The sequence below is a fragment of the Convolutriloba macropyga genome, chromosome 4 (genome assembly GCF_964194025.1).
Source record: "Convolutriloba macropyga chromosome 4, txConMacr16.3, whole genome shotgun sequence".
In the NCBI taxonomy this organism is placed as follows: domain Eukaryota; kingdom Metazoa; phylum Xenacoelomorpha; order Acoela; family Convolutidae; genus Convolutriloba; species Convolutriloba macropyga.
In genome coordinates this window covers 42,201,183-42,216,306 of record NC_134471.1, presented here as the reverse complement: position 1 = coordinate 42,216,306, position 15,124 = coordinate 42,201,183, and the positions used below count along the sequence as shown (strand labels likewise).

Genomic DNA, 15,124 nt, shown 5'->3' with positions numbered 1-15,124 from the left:
TGTCACATGGCAAGAAAACACCAAATTATTTAAAACATAACCGACTAACGTCGTGCGAATTGCTTTCAAACGACAGGCGCACGGTTGGCTTTGTCAGTAGCTAGGTAAGTTTTAGTGAGACTAGCTTTAGCTTAATTGAAGGGGCGTGAGGTGAGCGCAGCGGGGGTGCATCGGTGGGGGGGGGGAGGGGGATCAGGCTGATGGGGTGCAACAGTGGAGAAGGGCAACGTTGGGGGGTCTTTGGCTGCACGGGGCCCTGCACGGCGTGAACGATGTGCAGAGGTGTGGATTAGGGGGGTGAGTGAGGGGACTGATATGGGGTGGGGTTGTTGTGTATGGGGAGGGGGTCAACTTTCAAGAACCGCCCCTCACATGATAAGTCTCCAAAACAGCTTCTGTGAATCACTTACTTGGAGACTAGTGAGCTCAAAGGCTGCAAAAGAACTTAATGACCGCGGGGCGCAACCTGTCTATCCCATTTTGAGGACGAAAATCAAATGGGCCAAATGAAAAATCGGTCAAGCAAAAAATTGCATCAAAATGACCAACAGGACTAATATAATTGCGGATCTATTCTGTTTCCCCCAGCTTGAATATATATTTCATGAGCCCTAAGCGTACATGCATTAGTTTTACATAGTAACGTGCTGTATGACAACAAATAATTTGTAACTGGAGGTCATAAAACCACTGGGAGGCGAAAAGATTCATAATTGCTACAAACTTCGTTTGAGAGCAACTAAAATAACGTCTTTCTATGTAAATTAGCAGAATTGCAATACAAAGCAAAAAGAATTTCCGATTGGGGGGTCGGTGGGCGTCGCTGCGATAATCAATCCGCGATTTCCGGATTTCATCCCACAGCGCATGAGAGGCGTAGCCATAAACAGCGGTCCGCAATCAGCCATAAAATGATATTCGGCTATCTAAATTGCAAACCAAGTAATATCGTGTTTTAGCACGGAAGGGTCCATAGCAAAGACTCGTAAATTCTTTGTATGTGTATCGAGAAACAAGATCTTTGCAAGATATTGTTTCTCAAAACCTTCGCAAGATAATCAAGAGAAATATTAACCATGGCCTGACAACATCAAAAACAGACAGGCGGGGCATTTAATTTATAGTGGGCGTAGCTTGGGTGAAAATGAAAATTGGTGAAATTGGGTGTTTCTTCTATGGGTGAAAAAACCACAGGGGTTCACATCTCGAGCCTCTAGGATGTCAGTCTGACGTTTACCAGTAAACTACGAAAGCTTTGGTTCTCTTTCGCTCCCAGTCGCTTTTATATTACTATAAAACTTTTTTTTCAGAATGAGAGCAACTTAAGTCACTCAAAAATGAAGAATTATAGAGCGTAAAAGTTACTCAAGAAGTCGAAATATGTTCTGGAACAAAAATGCAAAAAATTTCAAGCTAAAGTTTTTAAGTTCAAGCGAAAAAACACGTTCAAGCGAAAAAACACGTTTTTACAACAACTGCTTCGAACTAGGCAAGTTTATAAAAAAACTACAAGCCCTTGGCGAAACTTTTTGTCCCAAGCTCAACCGTGTCTTAAAGTTGTATGAGCTTTAAATTCACTAAAGAAAAACCAAATATACCTGCTAAGTCTCTGGCCAGCCTCATACAAAACTTTGTTTAAATCTTCTAAGAGTGTTATAAGACTCTTAAAGGATCTTTCTAAGCAAACTTTTTACTAGAAAATAAAAGCATGATGCATGGTTTCCTTTTTGTCTGGACTCAGCTATCCCTTGGCAAACCACTGCCCTACTCAAGGCCTGAAATTATGAAAAGGACAAATAGTTGCTCGTTAATATTGAATTTAATTACACGGGCGAGGAGCCTAGTTAAAGTCGAGGCTAATTCTTTTCATATGTCTGGTCAATTTATTTTCATATACAAAAATGAATCCAACTATTGCGTGTGATATCGTGATCTTCTTCAACTTTTCCCAATGATGAACCAAATTTGCAACAAGTCCTTAATTTTAAAAGCAAGATATTACAAAGGTCGCGAACGTAATTCGAGGACACTTTTTTGTCTAGCCAATTTTCAGGACAAGTTCTATTGTCCAGCTATTTTCCAGGACATTTTATTGTCTAGCTAAATTTGAGGACGGTTGTCTTAGTTCCAGCCAAAGTCCACACAATTTCTTTTCATGCCAAAAATCTATCTAGGACAGTCTTTCCATGCCTTGTATCAGTCGAGGAGGGTATTTTAATGATTCCAGGTCTAGACTAGAGTCAAATTTCTGATTGTTTGAGACGCTCTTAATAAAAGAGGCTAAAAAGAGATTCAAAGGCCTTTTTGAATATGAACTTGGATATTGTAAACCTGAAGTGAACGCCGCGCCGCTGTAATGCATAAAAACAAGGTATAGTAAATCTCTGTTACCCGATGTATCCCTAAGAAGCAGCTTCATTAACTACTGACAACACTGAGATGAACTAATAAATTGCGGAATAAAAGATTCATAAGAAAAAGCATAATTCCAGTTGAGATTTGTCTTTTGTTACAAGAAAAGAAAACAAACTTCTGGCAACTCAAAGTACAAAGTGAGGGTAAAGCGGATCAATGGCAACTTTACGCCTTAAAACGATCTATTTTTTCATAATTAAAATTTAAACGCCAAAATGAAGAGGAGAGGACGTCTTAAATTGTTTCAAAAAAATTAATAAGTCATTAATAAGTCAATAAGCTTCATATATTTTAATTCGAGTCAGTCTCAATTTCGTTTTTCTTATTAGAAATAAAAGGAGCAAATATTTAATAATGAAATGCTAAAATTAACAGTGTCTCAACTGTTTCTAGGTATTTGGCACAGTATAGTGGTGCAACGACAAATCAGAGGGTTGCAATGTTTTTTATCATCAATTCAAACTGAAAAAAAAACTAAATTTGTTTCGAGTCCTGATCAATGTATCTCAGGCCAAAAAAAAGAAAACAAATCACCTTGCTGTGAACTCGAAGTAGAAAGTGAGGGTAAAGCGGATCATTGGAAACTTTCAGCAAAAATCGGCACAATTTTCCTACAAGAATTTTAAACTAAAAATAGAAGAGAGGAGACGTTTTTAATTAACTTAAAAATTAAATCTTTAAATCTATAAATATTCATTTTTTTGCTTCTTTCAGCTTAACATTAGTTGTCATTTTCTCATTAAAATAAAAACTATTGCAATGAGTTTGATATTCAGGACAGCTAAAATACTTTTCACTTTTCCTGAAAGTCTGCTATTGTTTACTGATTTCGTTCAGTGAAAAAATAACAGATCTTGAGTTCTAACAAGCTCTATAATAAGGCGTTTCACATATTTCACTTTGAAATTTTACATTTTTTTTAAGTGAAATAACATTTTTTCTTGCGCTTCACAAGATCATTACAACCCGTCTATTGCAAAATACTTTCGTTGTATTCGAGCCTAATTTAGTCGCATTTACACACTCATTAGAATAATAGCTTTGAGTGGGCCACAAATGTAAACAAAATATTCCCGTGTTGAGGAATTTTGTTTTTCACTTGTAAGAAAACGTCGTTTTTTAATCGTTTTCATTAGACAAAAACGATCAAAGCCCTTACGTGGTAATCGTCGTTTTGTTCGTTATTTCGTTGTTATTTTTATGTAGGAAATGATCGTTTTTCAAAAAAAACGACGAAAAAACAATCCCCGCTGTGAATCGAACCGTTGAACTCCTGATACATTTACCTGATGCACTGACCTCTGCGCTATCAGGCCACAATACTCTTTTGCCAAAACGATCTAATAGAGAAAAATAGTTCAAGAGCAATTAAACGACGAAGAAACGATCAAAAAACGACGATTTCTTATAACGAAAAAACGGCGTAAGAGACGACAAAAAAACGACGAAAAAACGATAAAAAAACGACGATTTTAATTGAAGAAAACGACGTAAGAAACGACAAAAAAAACGACGAAGAAACGATCATTTCTTACACTTAAAAAACGACTAAAACGACGAAAACTAATGAAAACGAAGAAAACGACGACAAAACGACGAAAACGACGACAAAACGACGAAAAACGACAACTCTTACAAAATATTGTCGTTTTTTCGTCGTTGTCCTCAACACGGGTTGTCTAAAGTAGTCATGTGAATCAGAGCAGTCTAGCGTCGCAAAACTAAGCCTGGGTGGCTCTTTATCCGATTATCGAATTATCCTCATTATGCACTGATCTTAGTGCAAATTTTTTCCTACTTGGCCGGCGGCCGGCCGACTTTTTTGATCATCATTTTAATAAGGTCATCTCAGAAGAGAGAGAGAGAGAGAGAGAGAGAGAGAGAGAGAACAGGCAGCAATGAAGAAGTGCAATTGCTCAGGAGTCTTGTCAGCCGCCCTTGAGTATTTTTAGAGCAAATTCTTTAAAAAGCCGAAAAATATTGGAAAGAAAATGAGTTGTTGTATGATTCTCACTATAGCAATGCAATACTCAAGACCTGCTTGGGCTGATTTCAAACCAACTTACAATTTTTGAGTAGGGGAAGCCTGCTCAGTAATACCAAACGTAACAAACAGTTTTGGTAAACGCTTAACATGCTTCCTGACAAACTATTATAGACTAGTTATTTTATTCAGGAGTTAAGCTGGTTTGTTGTTTAACTTTAATCAGACTAATTTGCTAGCATTTCGTTGAAGCTTGTTTAATTTTCGTATGCTCTTTTGTTTTGTGGGTATGATGGTTGGCTAGTGCGTGACTTATTTTTTTTCTGGAGTTACGCTAGGAAGTTTCTTGAACTTTTTGACTTTTCTAGTTTAATACTTCGTTGCCGTAAATTACTTTATTTTTGATTGATTAAAATCACTAATAACTTGTGCCTGTTTGTTTTGCGGTCGCTTCTCTCCCCTTTCGTAGGGTATGACTTAAGTTTATTCAAGAGCAACGGCTAGTTTAGTTAGTTGAATTGGTGGCTGTAATCTGCTAGCAAAGTCGCTCCCGCATCCTCGCTACAAAATCGTTCTATCCCAGCTTTCCGTCTTGGCGTTCTTCTTCCGCCTAACCATTCCGTCCCAATCGTACTGTTTTTCCCGTTCTGTCAAGCTATGTTCGCCCAGCGTTCCGTCCCGATCGTATCATGTTCCGTCGTGCACTGTGTGCCCGTTGTTTTCATCTTCTTCATCTCGAGTGCCCTTTGTTCGGCGTTTCCGTTGCGTCCGTTTTCGTTGTGCATAAATTTCCAGACGTTTCCTTTCCTTCCGTCCCGTTTCTTGTTGCGTCGTGAGTCCCTCTTTCGGCATTTCTCCCGCCAGCCCACTCCCTGGTCCATCACGCATTGCGTTCTCCTGCGTTTAACGCCTTTCCTTTTCTGTACATATTTACTCGACGAACACCATTGCTCTTCGGCAATTTAGCTGTGCAGACCGTTATGCTAGGGTTCGGTTTAACCCATTCGTGTTGTGCATGTGTACGAGTGTAGTTTCGTACTTGTACCAAATTAAAATTTTGGTAACTGTTTTAAAAACCACGGAAAAAAAACAGAAAAGGTTCAAGAAAGTTTGTACTGCGAGGGCAAAATTAGAGGCTGAGCTTTTTATTATCTATAGGGATATCAACAGTTCTATTGATAAGCATGACAAGAAAGTAAAGATCAAACGTCTGATTCTAAAGTGCAAGGATTCCTTCACTAGAGTAATTGAAAGGAATGAAGAGATCTTGGATCTTGCGCAAAAGACTGAAGATCCGGACGCTGCCTGTAATAACCTGGAACAATTTTAAGAGATTTTAATTTAAAAATCAGGCAAAATCACCGCTGTTGATCGTGGGTACATTGATTAGCTCCAAAACCAAGAGTGGTATGCATCTCACCGTACAAAATTGTGATCGAATTTGACTTCCTCAAAAAGACCCAGCCAGCGTCAATGCAACATAGAAATATCAAAACTGAAAAAGGAGGAACTTGAAAACCTTACAAAGCAAAGCTGCGCATTGCCAGACAGCGCCTTGAAACTGAAAATCAAATGCAATTAAGAGAGTTGGAAAGTCTGCAGCTTGAGAGGAACATCGTAATCAGGTAGCGGCTGCTGCCCATGTGGAAATTAAGTAGATACGAAGTCATCCTTAGACGGTTCCGACACAAGTAAACTGAGCAAGATGCTGTCTGAAGAAACTAGGTAAAAAGCAAGAAAAGTGTTCAAGATGGGTCAACTTATACCCGACCGGGAACATGGCAGATGGTGCAAATGAACCGAGATTGACCTTACGGGTTCTATCGCTTAATCAAAGCAAGCCACTGCAATCAGTGCTTCTTCAGCTCAACTTATTCACTCGCAACCGTTGGATTACAATACATATGGTCAAGTTGAGGCTAACATCAATCTCACTATCATTAGGCTAGCTTAACAGGTAATTTGTAATTGGTAAAGAACTTCTTGAAACTAAAACCATTCAAGAACGACAACAGCCTCAATATACACCTCCAACACGACCAATAAATTGTGCTATATCAGCACTATTAAAGGCTCCAAACTCATCCCGGCAGTTGTCTCAGGATACCATGCGTTGCGATGGTCTACACATGAACGACCAACTAGACCGCAGGTCAAGCATTCCGGCACCGTGGAAAATGGTCAGATCTCCGCGTTCATGACCATCAAGTGCACTTTCTAATGCTCCGCCAGCACTCAATAAACCACAAGCACTCATAATTGCGCCGCTGTTTCTTTCCCTGTCATTAAACCCATTGTCCTGCAACTTCCGTTAATTCCAACCGCATTTCTTTTGGGTGGTTTCCATCGTTCCTCCAACTTATGGAGTTGTTGTTGCAAACCCTTGTGTTGGCTTGGCGCACAGTACCCCACACCTTTGGCTCCTTCTTAGGACTCCGTGGATTTGATTAAACAGTTGGCCGACACAATCATTATTGAGAAAACGAATCAACTGTCCAAGTGGAAATTGTCATAGAACAATGGTGACAACCTGCAGTGGCATGAATGTTATGGGCAATTTATAAGCGCCATAGACACTGATGATGTGAAGCTAACTTACTTATTACTTAACATCTTTAGTAACAGGAAAATCAAAGACCGCTATTGTAGAAATTGCATACTGCGGATTAAGGTATAAGGATCCAGTTAGGACACTTGAAGATAAGTTTTGCCAGCCCAGGCAGTTGTAGGTGCACATTTAGACAAACTCAACTCTTTTCCACTACTAAAGATGCACAATAGATATAATATTGTAAACTTTTCTGCAACAATCCCGAGTCCTGTCGGGGTCTTTAGGTCACTTTCATACGATGCTGACTTGATGAGCGCCTCGCTACTTAACCCGGCAGTGCAAAAAATGACGCCAATATGAAAGAGTTATGCTCACTTTTACGCTCCAGACGCATTGGGTACGGCCAACACTTCTTAACTTCAACGATTGGTCAAAACTAAAAGCCGAAGCTAATGATTTGATGAAACAAATGTCAAAGAAAAACAAGAAATGTGGACAATATCAACTCAGTAACCAGGACTAAAATTGCCTCAAGGACAATCGGCTCACACAAACCGTACAAACCGGCTGCAACCACAACAACATCACCATCTAGTCGTTGCATTGTTTGTTGTAAAGATAGCCACCGCATTTGGTAGTGTCGGGTCTCTAAAAAAAGTCTCCCGCTAAGCGAGCCAAACTAGTGGCCAAATCAAAACTGTGCTTCTTGTGTTCGAGGGAAAAACACATTTTCCCGCAGCGTCCAAACCTCAGGAAATGTAGGAAAAATGGTTGCAGTAGCTCCCATAACACACTTCTTCTTGGAGTTGAGAGGAGGTTTATCCATCGGAATTGTTTTCAACCAACAACGTAATAATAATGCTTGCGCAGGACAACTACAATGTCATCTGTCAGTAAGGTGAAAAGCCTCCTAAAAGTAACCCAATTGCAATTGGTGAACTCGTCTTGTAAAGAAGTCACAGTTTTAGTTGGGTACGATTCCGCTTGCAGTAACTCTTGGGTGTCCAATAGTCTTTAAAATAGACTGGTTTGCACCGTACAGCTTTGAAACTATTAGTCAGGGATATAAACACCAATGTCTTTGTTTGACAATAAATTGGTTGAATTGCTTGTAAAAATACGCGAAAACCAAGCATTCGAAACTTTTGAAGCCAGTCCTTACGTCAAGTAAAATTTAAATTTCAGCGACGACTTAATCAACATTAACGCAGTTCAAGAAACATCTCCGCGCCTAGCAGTTCTAAACCCGGTCAGTTATTGCTATGAAAACATTGAGATGATACTTGGACAGGAATTATATCATGCCATCGCCCAATAGAGTACTTCGCTGCCGACGAGAAGTGATTGCCGTTCGTTTGCCCGTAGCCTTGTTTTTGAGCGATTTTTGTTCGTCATCTGCAATTTTAGTGGCGACTTGTTTCAGAACCAATATGGAGCAAGATTTTGAGCCTAAAAGTCAGGTACTATCTTGGCACAACATGGAGTCGTATGGCGCACTTTAGAAAGTATAACCAGGATCCGCCAGTAACTGTTGAAAGGACAAGAGTGCATAAATGGAAGAGGAACAATTTCGAAATGCTATGGGCTAAAGATGACATTGAATTGCCCAACTATTACTTCTCAGCACTGGTCAAAAAACATTTGAAAAGTGTTAAAAAAAACGGCAGTTAAGAAAGTAGTATTCTAGCATCATCAACCAGGACTTAGAGTAAGGCTACGTAGTATGAATAAAAGATGCACACAAGTGGAAAGGTGCTCAGAACGTGACTGCTACACACCATCCTGTTGTTAGTTGGGCAATGCGGGCAAGTTTCTTAGGTACTAAATGGAGCAGCCGAAATCCACAGCGCGTCTCCTATTAAGTCGTTACTCACCGGGCCCAATTTACTACAAAATTAATCTATTTACTCCTACGGTTCAGACAACATCCATTTTCCGTATCACATGACATAGAGGAATCTTCCTCCATGTGACAGCTCTACCATTTGACCAGCCATTTTTGCTTTTTGGCGGGAGGCCGCCACATCAAATGTTAAGGCACACCCGTATACACGCCACCTTTTTTGGCCACAAAACTCACGGTCCACCTGCTTTAACTACGCACTACAGCGTTTGAAACTTGATAATGCTAAACAGTATCCGGAAGCCGCAGAAGCCGTCCTTAGGAACTTCTAGTTCGACTAATACTGTAATTCAGTAATATAGTTCGAAATGGCGCTCATACGGCCAAAGGAAATTGTACATCTTCTGCATATAGGTGGGTTGAGGCCTAATAAATTTGAAACCAATGTTCCAGATCTGGTTGATCTATTGATCCAAAACTCATCGTTTCAGCCAAGGAAGGATCAATGCATGTGCTTAGCATTAAATGGGATCACAACAATAAGACTTTGGCTGTGAGCGAGGGTACTAATTGCACCGTCACAAAGAGTTAAACACAAATGTCACAGACCTACCGCTCAATTGGTGTTTTCAACCCGTTTACAGTAAGAGCTCGTTTAATCTTGAAAGACGTTGGGCATTTGCTTGGACAAAATTGTGATGACGAGTTACCCAAAGGCGCATTTGATACATTCATTGAATGGTGTGTCGAACTGCTGCAGTTGGCTAAGACAACTATAACAACAATTTACTTTTCACGATCGCTCAAACATCTTGAATTCTAGGTGTTGGTGACAGTTCGCAAAACGGATTCAGTGCTGTAAGTTTTCAACGGGCTAAAGTAACTTGCGTGTCCGGAGATAAAACAGAGCTAACGTTTATCCTGGACAAAGCCCGCATTGCATCTATGAAGTTGATGACTGTTCCCAATTCGGAACTGCAAGCAGCTCTCCTCGCCGCACACTGGAATAAGAAATTTTCGAGCATTGACTGTTACTGTAGACAGAGTCTTCAAGTGGACAGATAGTACAATTGTTTTATAAATGGTAAACTTAGAAAATAACCTATCTTTATTTCAAATTGTGCAAGTGAAGTCCTTGAGTACACCAGCGTGGAACAATGGAACTACGTCGCTACTTGTAATATTCCGGAAGCTGTTGGCACGCGTGTTATGTCCGCTAAAGTTTTGCAAAAAAAACTGGGCGAGGGGTCCCAATTTCTTTGGGATATAAGCAATTCCTTTTGTGCCTGAAACTGACGTCGTCGATAATATCAAGCTCGGTGTTGTAACCAAGGAACAATATAATGACTCCAGCTCATTTAAGCAACATTAGGAACCAGACCCGTTAGGGAAAAAAACATTAATTTAATTTCGTTCGATAAGTTCAGTTTTTATCAAAAACTACTTCGTGTCGTGGCATACACGCTCCGTCTTTTACCATCTCACAAAATTTACCGTTTCGTAGACGGCAGCATAATGGATCCTGTTGAGCTAAACGATGCCGAGCGTCTTCTACAGCTCTTTGTTCAAGGAGAGTTTTTTAGTCCCAAAACAAAAACTATCTTCGTGACAACAGATCGGTCATTAAGAGCAGCCACATTGCTCAGTTTACGCCGTTTCTTGGGATTCATGATCTCATTCGTTCTTCTGTTTGATTTCTACAGCTAGTGGAAATTGATTTTGACACCAGGCATCCTATCCGGCTGAATGCGCGTCACAGATTTGTTAAACAGCTCCTGCGGCTTACTCACTTTAAAAATCATCATCAGGGCATTGATTACTTACGGCCAAATGTACAGGAACGTTCTGCCATCCTCAAACTAAGTTCCTTGCTGCGTTTCATCAAACGAAACTGCGTCTTGTGCAGAAAGTTCTGTGTGGCAACTATTCATCCGATCAGTATTAAACCCGTTCACTTATTGCTATGAAAACATTGAGATGATACTTGGACAGGAATTATATCATGCCATTGCCCAATAGAGTACTTCGCTGCCGACGAGAAGTGATTGCCGTTCGTTTGCCCATAGCCTTGTTTTTGAACGGTTTTTGTTCTTCATCTGCAGTTTTAGTCTCGACTTGTTTCAGAACCAATATGGAGCAAGATTTCGAGCCTAAAAGTCAGGTACTATCTTGGTACAACATGGAGTCGTATGGCGCACTTTAGCAAGTATAACCACGATCCGCCGCGGATGGACGTGCTTCAGTAACTTTTAAAAAGGCAACAGTGAGTAACTGGAAGAGGAACAATGTCGCAATGCTATGAGCTAAAGATAACATTGAATTGCCCAACCAATACTTCTCAGCGCTGGTCCAAAAAATCATTTGAAAAGGGTTAAAAACACAGCAATTAAGAATTCTAGCATCATCAAGAAAAGAGTATTCTAGCATCATTCAAAAATCTTGAATTCTAGGTGTTCGTGACAGTTCGCAAGACGTATTCAGTACTGTAAGTTTTCTACGGGCTAAAGTAACTTGCGTGTCCGGAGATAAAACAGAGCTAACGTTTATCCTGGACAAAGCCCGCATTGCATCTATGAAGTTGATGACTGTTCCCAATTCGGAACTGCAAGCAGCTCTCCTCGCCGCAAACTGGAATAAGAAATTTTCGAGCATTGACGGTTACTGTAGACAGAGTCTTCAAGTGGACAGATAGTACAATTGACTTATAAATGGTAAACTTAGAAAAGCAACCTATCTTTATTTCAAATTGTGCAAGTGAAGTCCTTGAGTACACCAGCGTTGAACAATGGAACTACGTCGCTACTTCTAATATTCCGGAAGCTGTTGGCACGCGTGTTATGTCCGCTAAAGTTTTGCAAAAAAAATGGGCGAGGGGTCCCATTCTCTTTGGGATATAAGCAATTCCTTTTGTGCCTGAAACTGACGTCGTCGATAATATCAAGCTCGGTGTTGTAACCAAGGAACAATATGAGGACTCCAGCTCATTTAAGCAGCATTAGGAACCAGACCCCTTAAGGGAAAAAGCATTATTTTAATTTCGTTTGATAAGTTCAGTTTTTATCAAAAACTACTTCGTGTCGTGGCATACACGCTCCGTCTTTTACCATCTCACAAAATTTACCGTTTCGTAGACGGCAGCATAATGGATCCTGTTGAGCTAAACGATGCCGAGCGTCTTCTACAGCTCTTTGTTCAAGGAGAGTTTTTTAGTACCAAAACAAAAACTATCTTCGTGACAACAGATCGGTCAAAAAGAGCAGCCACATTGCTCAGTTTACGCCGTTTCTTGTGATTCATGATCTCATTCGTTCTTCTGTTTGATTTCTACAGCTAGTGGAAATTGATTTTGACACCAGGCATCCTATCCGGCTGAATGCGCGTCACAGATTTGTTAAACAGCTCCTGCGGCTTACTCACTTTAAAAATCATCATCAGGGCATTGATTACTTACGGCCAAATGTACAGGAACGTTCTGCCATCCTCAAACTAAGTTCCTTGCTGCGTTTCATCAAACGAAACTGCGTCTTGTGCAGAAAGTTTTGTGTGGCAACTATTCATCCGGTCAGTTCTAAACCCGGTCACTTATTGCTATGAAAACATTGAGATGATACTGGGACAGGAATTATATCATGCCTTTGCCCAATAGAGTACTTCGCTGCCGACGAGAAGTGATTGCCGTTCGTTTGCCCATAGCCTTGTTTTTGAACGGTTTTTTTTCTTCATCTGCAGTTTTAGTCTCGACTTGTTTCAGAACCAATATGGAGCAAGATTTCGAGCCTAAAATCCAGGTACTATCTTGGTACAACATGGAGTCGTATGGCGCACTTTAGCAAGTATAACCACGATCCGCCGCGGATGGACGTGCTTCAGTAACTTTTAAAAAGGCAACAGTGAGTAACTGGAAGAGGAACAATGTCGCAATGCTATGGGCTAAAGATAACATTGAATTGCCCAACCAATACTTCTCAGCGCTGGTCCAAAAAATCATTTGAAAAGGGTTAAAAACACAGCAATTAAGAATTCTAGCATCATCAAGAAAAGAGTATTCTAGCATCATTCAAAAATCTTGAATTCTAGGAGTTCGTGACAGTTCGCAAGACGTATTCAGTACTGTAAGTTTTCTACGGGCTAAAGTAACTTGCGTGTCCGGAGATAAAACAGAGCTAACGTTTATCCTGGACAAAGCCCGCATTGCATCTATGAAGTTGATGACTGTTCCCAATTCGGAACTGCAAGCAGCTCTCCTCGCCGCACACTGGAATAAGAAATTTTCGAGCATTGACGGTTACTGTAGACAGAGTCTTCAAGTGGACAGATAGTACAATTGTCTTATAAATGGTAAACTTAGAAAAACAACCTATCTTAATTTCAAATTGTGCAAGTGAAGACCTTGAGTACACCAACGTGGAACAATGGAACTACGTCGCTACTTGTAATATTCCGGAAGCTGTTGGCACGCGTGTTATGTCCGCTAATGTTTTGCAAAAAAAATGGGCGAGGGGTCCCATTCTCTTTGGGATATAAGCAATTCCTTTTGTGCCTGAAACTGACGTCGTCGATAATATCAAGCTCGGTGTTGTAACCAAGGAACAATATGAGGACTCCAGCTCATTTAAGCAGCATTAGGAACCAGACCCCTTAGGGGAAAAAACATTATTTTAATTTCGTTTGATAAGTTCAGTTTTTATCAAAAACTACTTCGTGTCGTGGCATACACGCTCCGTCTTTTACCATCTCACAAAATTTACCGTATCGTAGACGGCAGCATAATGGATCCTGTTGAGCTAAACGATGCCGAGCGTCATCTACAGCTCTTTGTTCAAGGAGAGTTTTTTAGTACCAAAACAAAAACTATCTTCGTGACAACAGATCGGTCAAAAAGAGCAGCCACATTGCTCAGTTTACGCCGTTTCTTGTGATTCATGATCTCATTCGTTCTTCTGTTTGATTTCTACAGCTAGCGGAAATTGATTTTGACACCAGGCATCCTATCCGGCTGAATGCGCGTCACAGATTTGTTAAACAGCTCCTGCGGCCTACTCACTTTAAAAATCATCATCAGGGCATTGATTACTTACGGCCAAATGTACAGGAACGTTCTGCCATCCTCAAACTAAGTTCCTTGCTGCGTTTCATCAAACGAAACTGCGTCTTGTGCAGAAAGTTTTGTGTGGCAACTATTCATCCGGTCAGTTCTAAACCCGGTCACTTATTGCTATGAAAACATTGAGATGATACTGGGACAGGAATTATATCATGCCTTTGCCCAATAGAGTACTTCGCTGCCAACGAGAAGTGATTGCCGTTCCTTTGCCCATAGCCTTGTTTTTGAGCGGTTTTTGTTCGTCATCTGCAAGTTTAGTCTCGACTTGTTTCAGAACCAATATGGAACAAGATTTTGAGCCTAAAAGTCAGGTACTATCTTGGTACAATATGGAGTCGTATGGCACACTTTAGCAAGTATAACCACGATCCAACGGGGATGAACGTGCGTCAGTAACTGTTAAAAGGACAACCGTGAATAACTGGAAGAGGAACAATGTCGAAATGCTATGGGCTAAAGATAACATTGAATTGCCCAACCATTACTTCTCAGCGCTGGTCCAAAAAAAAAATCATTTGAAAAGGGTTAAAAAAACAGCAACAAAGAATTCTAGCATCATCAGGAAAAGAGTATTCTATCATCATTCAAACATCTTGAATTCTAGGTGTTGGTGACAGTTCGCAAGACGTATTCAGTGCTGTAAGTTTTCTACGGGCTAAAGTAACTTGCGTGTCCGGAGATTAAAACAGAGCTGGCGTTTATCCTGGACAAAGCCCGCATTGCATCTATGAAGTTGATGACTGTTCCCAATTCAGAACTGCAAGCAGCTCTCGTTGCCGCACACTTGAAATAAGAAATTTATCGAGCATTGACTGTTACTGTAGACAGAGTCTTCAAGTGGACAGATATTACAATTGTCTTACAAATGGTAAACTTAGAAAAGCAACCTATCTTTATTTCAAATTGTGCAAGTGAAGTCCTTGAGTACACCAGTGTGGAACAATGGAACTACGTCGCTACTTGTAATATTCCGGAAGCTGTTGGCACGCGTGTTATGTCCGCTAAAGTTTTGCAAAAAAAAACTGGGCGAGGGGTCCCAATTTCTTTGGGATATAAGCAATTCCTTTTGTGCCTGAAACTGACGTTGTCGATAATATCAAGCTCGGTGTTTTAACCAAGGAACAATATGATGACTCCAGCTCATTTAAGCAGCATTAGGAACCAGACTCGTCAGGGGAAAAAACATAATTTAAATTCGTTTGATAAGCTCAGTTCTTATCAAAAACT

The 15,124-nt window shown here is 40.4% G+C and overlaps 2 protein-coding genes across 6 annotated transcripts in view; one reads left to right on the top strand and one right to left on the bottom strand.

Annotated features, from left to right (window-relative positions):
* Positions 1 to 15,124, top strand: part of LOC142337685 (retinoic acid receptor gamma-like) — a 497,928-nt gene that overhangs the window by 161,658 nt on the left and 321,146 nt on the right. The window lies entirely within an intron of this gene.
* LOC142338438 (uncharacterized) overlaps positions 1 to 15,124 on the bottom strand; it is an 85,480-nt gene that overhangs the window by 1,142 nt on the left and 69,214 nt on the right. The gene's annotated exons all lie outside the window — the stretch shown is intronic.